This window comes from Malania oleifera, chromosome 8 (assembly GCF_029873635.1).
Source record: "Malania oleifera isolate guangnan ecotype guangnan chromosome 8, ASM2987363v1, whole genome shotgun sequence".
Taxonomy (NCBI): Eukaryota; Viridiplantae; Streptophyta; class Magnoliopsida; order Santalales; family Ximeniaceae; genus Malania; species Malania oleifera.
In genome coordinates, this window is record NC_080424.1 from 31,844,304 (window position 1) to 31,854,543 (window position 10,240).

Consider the following 10,240-nt stretch of genomic DNA (forward strand, 5'->3'; position numbering starts at 1 on the left):
TTGCATATTTTATGAATGAAAGTTTATTTTTGTTTTACTTTTATTTTTCCATTTGTGAAAATTATGACACTATATATATATATTGTCATATAGTTTGTTTTCTTTGTATTGTGCAACTCAAGTTACATGTTATGTCAAGACTAGTTATGTAAGCATTGCAATTGTTTCACTTTGTTTCCTTGATTATTTGTTATGAGTAAATATATTTGTGCAATAATTTAGTTTTCTCACTTGTTATCTTTTGTGGAATAAACAAAAATAAAAGGCAATTACTTTTGATCATTGCGCCGTTGAAAATGTAAGAAAAATGGTTGGTTTGTCTTGCGAATGTCATTCGGACATTTTGAAAAGAAAAAATCGTGTATCAAATGAAAATAAATAAGAAAATGGTGCAGGTTGGAAACTTAGGGAGGTAACCTTTAGTTTTTGAAAAAAGAAAATATCACAATGCTCCTTAAAGATAATGTTGCTTAAAGCAAAACAATATATAATATGACTGGGGAAAAAAATAAAAGAGTAGGGAGAATGAGAACATTACACCGCTCTTTCCAAGTATCCCACCCCAAACTTACACCCCAAGTCAAAAAGAACATATATATACATCATGGAGTGGGTGGGAGAGAATGAGCCAAAAGTAGTGATCCACTCATCTTCAACCTATCACCAAAGTAGACTAACAAAATCTTACTTGCTTTAATTCGAAAAAGGATTTCCCATCTTTTTTATGCAAAATTTATTCCTTACATATCAATTATGATGAGGACTTGCCAATAAGGTAAACAATTTAGCTTCCTTGGGGTTGCATTTGTTTGGGCTGGTTGGTTGTCACAAGTCAAGCTTGTTTAGAATATTACACTTGCTTATAACTGCTTGTCTTGCATACATGGGATGGATAACCATTGTGTAAATAGCAGTTTAGGTGCAATTCTTTGAATAGAATAATACCTTAGTTGAAAATCAAAATATAACTTTTTGGTCAATTTAATGTTTTCTTGTATCAAAGTTAGAATAGCATAGAAAACTTTTTAGAGGGAGGGGTAAGTGCTCATCAGTTATTGTAAAATTCATTAGTTATTATAAATGTGTTTAACCTACTTGTCACCCTCACTAAACACACATTGCTGGCAAGGTGTGAATAATGAATTAAATTGCTTTATAGTTATCGTGTAACTCTTATTTATTTTCATGTTAGCTTATTGCTTTCTCTTCATTTGCATTTGATGGTTGTGAATGTGTACATATGATGAAAATGTGGTATATTTTCGACTAACTAGTTAAGCTAGTGTGGTATAACTAGTGCTGCTGGCTTTTTGCAAGATGTAAAATGCTCAACCTATGACAATGGTCTTTGCAGGCTAGCTCCCATAGAAGGGTCAGCCCTTGCAAAGTCTAGCTTTTTTAGGATTGGTTATCACAAGGGGTACTTTTTCTTAGCTAGTTCTTGTAAGGGCTAACTTCCATTAGGCTAGTCCTTGTAGGTCTAGCTTACAAGTTAGCATGACCTTCAAGAGGACTCCTCTTTTTAAAGAGTTGACCCTTTCTGGTTTTTAATAGAATCAATGAAGAATTAAGTTCTTTTGTACATAAATTTTGACTTTACTTTTGTTCATTATTTTAAAAGAATAGAACCCTTTGATAACAGGAGAGTGGAGTTGTGGTTCTTTTTTTTTTTAGCCTCTTTTAGCATTGGGATCGATCATTTTTCACATGTGGTCTTAATTTCCTTATTTTAAAAGAATAGTGCACTTTCTCTACTCAAGTATGATCTCTTTTGGACATTATGAATTGGATTACTATTTTTATCTTGCTTGATGGAGTTTATTGCTTGTTCTAGCACTTAATTTGTAATTATTGCACTTGCCTTGCTCAAGTATGATCTCTTTTGGACATTATGAATTGAATTTCCATTTTTACCTTGCTTGATGGAGTTTATTGCTTGATTTAGCACTTAATTTGTAATTATGGTTTGATTATCTCTTACTTGGATTTGTGCTTATGTGAGTGCATATTGTCAAATCTTAAAAATGCTAATTCATTTAAACCGAACAATGGATTTACTGAACAAGTGCACTAGAGCCCAGCTAGGGCTTTTCGAATTGGGAGAGCCCTTTGGCAGGCGAATATTTAAATAAAGGGTAATAAATTTTAATACGAGGACAATCAATTTGATTTGGTGATCATATATGACCAAGTAGTTACCGTTTGTGGTACTACTTGATTGTGTAGACCATATGTGACATCCCGATTTTCATACCATTTTTTTTTCATTTCCAGTAAATAATAAATATTAATCCAACACCTGCCACGTCACAACTCTGATACCATAACAACACAACCTGACCCGAAGTGGGATATCAAGTAATTAGTCCATCACATAAAAACATACCTAATAGCGGAAGTCCATATATACATATCATCCAGAATACAAATAACCAGAATTTTAAACATTCATAAACATCCCCAAAAGTCCATAACATATCCCAAGGAACTATACAAACACATTCCCCAACACAAAATGCTTACTCTGTCTATCAGGGTACCAGCTCCGCTCTATCTCAAAGTTTTATCTCCTGGTTTGTTACGATTCCCTGAAATATTAAAATATTTGGGTGAGACGCCTCTTAGTAAGACGGAATAAATTATTCACAGTGTGTGGCAGTATGAGTTCAATTGCATCATATCACATTCCATTTTAATACATATAACAGCTGGGAGAAAATATACATACATATATATATATATATATATATATATATATATATATGTACTCATAATCTTATATGTGTGTAAAACATATTTTTCAAAAGCTCTCTTATCGCTTTCAATAATCATATACATACTTTCTCATTTTTCAAAATCATATTCACATTTTCTTTCATAAGCTTTTCTTTCTCATACTCATATTTTAATAGCTTTCCTAAGCTTTTCTTTCTCATTTCCATTTTGACAATCCTAGCCCATGGGTATCCTCCAGTATATTTCACAATGTGTCTGTAACCCATAGTTGTTCATTATCGTGTCTGTAATGAGTAATCCTAATCCAGAACATGAGTTTCTGCCAGTATAAAATCCACAACGTGTCTGTAACTCATGACTGCCCTGAGGATAATCTCATGTCATCGTCATGCTTCCCCCCATGACTAAGTTGTGCGGTTCGAAGGCTGAACCTAACCACGGTTGATCTACCTAGTTAGATCAAGGGGGAACGTGTCTGTAGTATGAATGGCCTACCCAATCCTAGTCCGAACCCTAAGAGGGCATCACAACCCTTCACAGGCCCATTCGATTGTCTCGCCACACTCTCCACGAGGCCGTGTGGTTGCACTCTCACCTCATTAGCAATGGTACCATGCTCTCTATCAATAAGAGTCCATCAGAGTACTCATTTCCACTTTTCTATATTCACGTTTCAATATTCACAATTCAGTAATTCACAATTCAGTATTCACATTTCAGTATTCACAATTTAGTATTCACATTCATCTAATCATCAGTAGTATGCTACTTTTCATCATTTCCATATAAGAATATCATTTCATCACAATTATGTATATAAAACATAATTAAATTTTCATAACTTCATTTCTGTATAAAAGAGTTCAGTATATATATTTCATAATCTCATTTCCTCAGCTCAAATCATATATCCTAATTTCAATTACATTCCTAGTATAAACCTGTTACCTCATATTTCTCAAGCCACTCAATTTTTATCTAATATTTATAACATAATAAGCAAAGGCAAAATAACATTATTCATTTTCACATACTTTAAATCAACAATTCATTTCCCAAAAATAGTTGTTATAATTTATTCTCCTTATCTGACTTATTAAGAGGCCCGTTAAAACTCAAATCCTATGTCCGCGGCGTTTGAAATTTAAAACCTTGAAATTCACATTTTTCCAAATCAATCCACTCATCTCCTAGAATATTTCTCATTTAGCACTTCCTAGGCCCTATATACTCCAAATAAACACTTAAACCCTAAAATACCTTACTTACTCTGATTTTGAAGTGGTGTCCAAGGACTCTAAATCAACAATCCGCTCTGACTAAGTTGTAGAGAATCTCACCACGAGTCCCGTGGTAGCTTCTGATCATTAAAACAGGCTTTAATAGAGTACGAAGCGAAGAGTGAGAGTTAGGGTCGTAAAGTAGAGAGAGAGAGCGAGAGGAGAGAAAAATCACACTGAAAAATGACAGATTGCCTATTTATAAACTAGGCTTCGTCGACAAGTTAAAGTGATTTTTCGACGAGCCAATGATGACACATTGTCGACGAGGAGGCTGGTTTGTCGACGAACCTTAAATTCTCTGAAATTCCCTGACGCTCGGTATCTTCTTGTTGACGAGACACGTGTACTTCGTCGATGAGACCTAGAAGGACATTCGTTGATGAAGACTCTAAGTTCGACGACGAACCCCTACTGATGCCCCTTTTAAATTTCTTTCCCCTTTCTTATTCTTTTCCTTTCTCTTTCCTTTATTATTTCATAAATAAATTTTCCGAGTCTGTACATTCTACCCACTTTATAAAATTTTGTCATCAAAATTGCTATTCATCACCTTTTCATCTTTAAAGATCAACATCCTAATTTCATTAATTACCCTTACTTATGGTGGAGGAATACTGTGATTACAAAAAAATGGTTTTGGGAGATTACAATCATGTACATCAAAAGAAAATACCCCAAAAACCATTCATAATCAAAACCAAAGCACTACCTATCCTATACTATACAAATCAAAATACATACATTATTATTCGCTTTCTTTTTCCCAGTTCAACCCTGGGTCCCACTGAACAGGTGTGGGTATCTCTGGCGTATCCGTTCCTCTAATTTCCACGAAACTTCCTCTACTACTTGATTGCGCTATAACACTTTTTTAAGTGGGATCCTCTTTGTACGTAACTTTTATTCCTTCCAGTCTAAAATATGCTCTAGCATCTCTTCATAAGATAAGGCATCATCAAGCTCCAATGCCTCATAATTGATCACATGGGAGGGATCTGAGACGTATTTCCTTAACATAAAAACATGAAATACGTCGTGGATTCTAGACAAAACCGGTGGTAACGTCAACTTGTAGGCAATTGGACCCACTCTTACATAACTCTTCTGTCGATTCTGTGCTGTTCTAATCCTATCTCTAATGAGTCTGACTTTATCATGACTCTGTTATATCAGCTCTGGCCCCAAATTTTTTTTTTTCCCAATCTCATTTTAGTACAATGGAGATCGGCACCTCCTGTCATATAACGCCTCATATGGTGCCATCCCAATGCTGGCCTAATACTCGACTAGTGGCATGAACTATATCCACCTGCCCCCGAAGTCCAGTATACAAGCTCGTAACATATCCTGTAGTATCTGTATTGTCCTCTCCGTCTGTCCATCTGTTTGAGGATGAAATACTGTGCTGAACATCAACTGAGAACCCATGACTTTTTACAAACTCCTCCAAAACTGAGATGTAAACCGTGGGTTTCGATATGATACTATGGACACTGGTATGTCATGTAGTCTTCTAACTATCTCCTGAGTATACAAATCCTCTAGTCTGCTCATGGAATAGCTAATTGTGACAGGCAAAAAATGGGCAGTCTGCTTCAATTGATCTCCGTCTGCCCATCTATCTGAGGATGAAATACTGTGTTGAACATCAACTGAGAACCCATGACTTTCTACAAACTCCTCCAAAACTGAGATGTAAACTGTGGGTTTCGATCTGATACTATGGACACTGGTATGCCGTGTAGTCTTCTAACTATCTCCTGAGTATACAAATCTTCTAGTATGCTCATGGAGTAGCTAATTGTGATAGGCAGGAAATGGGCAGTCTTCTTCAGTCGATCTACGACCACCCAAATGATGCCCTGTCAATGTAGTGCCGGCGGTAATCCTGTGACAAAATCCATCGCTATATGTTCCTACTCCCACTCAAGGATGTGGAGTGGCTACAATGATCCCGTCGGTCTTTGATGCTTAGCTTTCACCTGCTTGCATGTCAAACATTGCTTTACAAACTTAGCGATCTCTTTTTTCATATTACTCCACAAAAAAGACTTCTAAAGATCCCTATACATTTTAGTGCTATTAGGGTGTACAATATATAGGGATCGGTGCACTTCCTCCAAAATAACTTTCTTAATCTTAGGATTGGCAGGTACACACAGTCTGGTACGGAACCTCAAGGCTCCATCATCTGAGATACTGAAATCTACCTCTAGACCATCCTATACTTTTTCCATAATTTTCATTAATTCTTCGTCTTTCAATTGAGCAACTTTAATTCTTTCTTGTAGGGTCGACTGCAGTACTAGATTGGCAATAAATTCTCGGTAATCACCCTCTACGAGTTCCACCTAAAGACTTTCCAAATCCATTTGAATCGGATGGTGAATCATCCCTGCTGACACTGTTGCTCCCATTGATTTTCGACTCAGATCATCAGCTACCACATTAGCCTTTCCTAGGTGGTAACTGATGGTGCAGTTATAATCTTTTATTAGCTCTAGCCATCTCCTCTACCACATTTTTAATTCTTTTTGTGTGAATAAATATTTCAAAATTTTATGATTAGTGAAAATCTCACACCTACCCCCATATAGATAGTGTCTCCAAATTTTCAGTGCATAAACCACCATTGCTAATTCCAGATTCTGGGTAGGGTAATTCTTCTCATATTCTTTCAACTGTCAAGAGGCACATGTTACCACTCCCCCCTACTACATCAGCACACATCCAAACTCTTTATGTGACGCATCACTGTAAATTACAAAACCCTCTTCTCCTAAATGAATCATCAACACCGGTGCAGTGATGAGCCGCTGCTTTAACTTCTGAAAGCTCCATTCACATACATTGGTCCACTAGAATTTCATACCTTTCCTAGTCAATCATCAAAGGACCTGATAATTTAGAGAAGCCTTCAACAAATCTATGGTAGTATCCAGCTAAACCCAAGAAACTTTTGATTTGCTACACATTCTTCAATAGTATCCAGTCCACCACCGCCTTGATCTTACTCGGATCCATCGAAATACCACCCCTAGATACCACATGTCTAAGGAAGGTAACTTGCTTCAGCCACAAATCGCACTTCTTATATTTTGCATACAACTTTCTTTCTCTCAGCACCTGAAGTACTATCCTTAGATGTTCATCGTGCTTCTCCAGGCTCTTTGAATACACTAGTATGTCATCAATGAATACCACCACAAATTGGTCCAGATACTGGTGAAAGACCATGTTCATCAAATCCATAAACACTACAGGAGCATTTGTCAACCCAAACAGCATAACCAGAAATTCGTAATGGCCATACCGAGTCCTTCAGGACGCTGCCCTGATCTTCACTTGATGGTACCCAGACCGCAGATCTATCTTTGATAAAATATATGTCCCCTGTAACTGATCAAACAAATCATCGATGCGGGGAAGCGGGTATTTATTCTCAATGGCCACTTTATTAATTTCTCTGTAGTCGATACACATTCTCATTGACCTATCTTTCTTCTTAACAAACAATACTGGCGCTCCCCAAGACGACACGCTAGGTTGAATAAATCCTTTATCTAACAGTTCCTGCGATTGTTCCTTCAATTCTTTCAATTTCGCCAGTGCCATTCTGTATGGCGCTTTCGAAATCGGCACTGTGCCTTGAATTATATCAATTGTAAATTCTACCTCATGATTAGGAGGTAGTCCCGACAAATCTTTAGGAAATATATCTAAAAAATCCCTTAATATCGAGACATCCTCTAACCTCTACTCCCCTTCTAACTTTTCCTTCACACATGCCAAATATCCTTGACAGCTTTCTAGTAACAATCTCCTCGCCTGAATGACGGATAACATCTGTGGTGGAGCGTGCACACATGATCCCATAAATATGAACTCCTGTCCACCTGGAGGTCTGATCACTACCTCTTTCTGATGGCAGTCAATACTGGCATAGTGGGCAGCTAGCTAGTCCATCTCTAGAATCACTTCGAACCCAAACATATCTAAGACCACCAAGTTAGTTGATAAAGACCTCCCCAGGATACAGACTGGACAATTCTTGAATACCTTCTTACTAAACATTACAACCCCAGTCGGCATAGAAATGAGCAAATTGATATCTAGTGACTGAGTTTCTATCCTACAAAATTTAACAAACTCCCAGGCGATAAAGGAGTGAGTCGCCCCTGAATCAAATAAAACAGTAGTTGTATATGACAGAATTGAAACAGTACTTGTCACGACATCTCCTGCTGCCTCAGCATTTCCTGGTGTTAGTGCATAGACTCGTGTTGGAGCGGTCTTCCTCTCCTGACCACCTCGGGGTGCCTGGTGACCTCCTCGATATAGTCTAGGAGAAGGTGCAATAACTGGCGTGCTCGGCAGTCTCTCGCCATATGGCCATACTGATAGCATCGGTAACAAACCATCTCTCTGACTCGGCACTCTCCTGGGTGTCTCCTAAAGCATCTGGGACAGAGAGGAGGCATTGATCTACCCTGTATCACTCGATCGCTGTCCCCTGTGTCTGACCTCCTTTGCTATCCTGTCTCCTCCAAGACCCTTGACTGGACCCTGCCTGGAAATATGGAGGCGCGAATCTCTTTTCATGACTCTGCGCCGCAGTGCCCCTCTATAGGCCACTCTCAATAAGTGTGACTCTATCAACTATCTCTAGAAGATTCTGGGCTTGGAAACCTACAACCTACTCATACAATCCCTAGTTTAGGCCCTCCCCAAACTTCCTCGCCTTCTTCTCCTCGTCTGACATTAAGTACGGGGCAAATTTGGATAGCTCAATAAATTTGGCTGCATAATGTTGTACCATCATATGCCCTCGAGTCAAATATAAAAATTATGCCGCTTTTGCCTTTCTGATGGTAATAGGGAAGTATCGCTTGAAAAATAACTCTCTGAAGCGGCTCTAGGTCAGCGCTATAGGCTCAGGTCTCTGTTCCTCTAACAGTCTCTCTAATCTCCACTAGCGTTTTGCCTCTCCAGTTAACTTGAACGCGGCAAAGGACACTTTTTCTCCTCAGTACAAGAAAGCACTGCCAACATGTCTTCAATATCCTGGACCCAATTCTTAGCCATTACTGGATCGACCTCTCTAGAAAACGACATAGGCTTCATACGTGTGAACTACTCAATCGTGCAGCTCCGCTCCCCTGAACCCCTAGCCATCTCTGCCATCACCTACTAGGTGACACTACGTAACACTACATCAGGGTCTCCGCCACCCATATTGGAAGGCCCTGCATTATCACCTCGAACATGTGCACTGATACTTCCAGACTCCATCCCGAAAATGATATAAAACAACTTTAGAATTCTATCCTCATAATACCACTAGTACACTTAACAAACTAGGATCCATAAAACATTCTGCTGTGATCATTTAACATCCTCAATCACAATTTAAGATTCAGTCCTACCATATAGAAATAAGAACCAACAATAGTTTACTATAGTTTTCCTGAAGTTGTCACCTCAGGAAAATCACAGAAACAACCACGGAACTCCTGCCTCTATGTCGTAAGATAGAACGCTAAATTTCAATCTTATCTTCTTCAATGACTGACTTACATCTCAATCTATCCATCCTTTATTCCCATAAAAATTCATTCATATACTCTGGTATTGTATTCCATTGTTTTACTAGAGTCTGCATAACCTAGCAACCTAACCTTTGATACCAAAATGTGAGGCCACGATTTTCATACCATCTTTTTTCAACTCCAGTAAATAATAAATATCAATCAAACACATGCCACATCACAACTTTGATACCATATCAACACAACTCGATTTGAAGTGGGATACTGGGTAATCAATCCATCATATAAAAACATACCTAACAACGGAAGTCCATATATACATACCATCCAAAATACAAATAAACAGAATTCTAAACATCCATAACAACTGTGTGTGACAGTATGAGTTCAATTGAAACATATCACATTCCATTTTAATATATATAACAGTTGGGAGAATATATATATATATATATATATATATATATATATATATATGTACGCACTCATAATCTTATATGTGTGTAAAACATATTTTTCAAAAGCTCTCTTATCGCTTTCAGTAATCATATACGTACTATCTTATTTCTCAAAATCATATTCACATTTTCTTTCATAAGTTTTTCTTTCTCATACTCATATTTCAATATCTTTCGTAAGCTTTTCTTTCTCATTTCCATTTTCACAATTCGA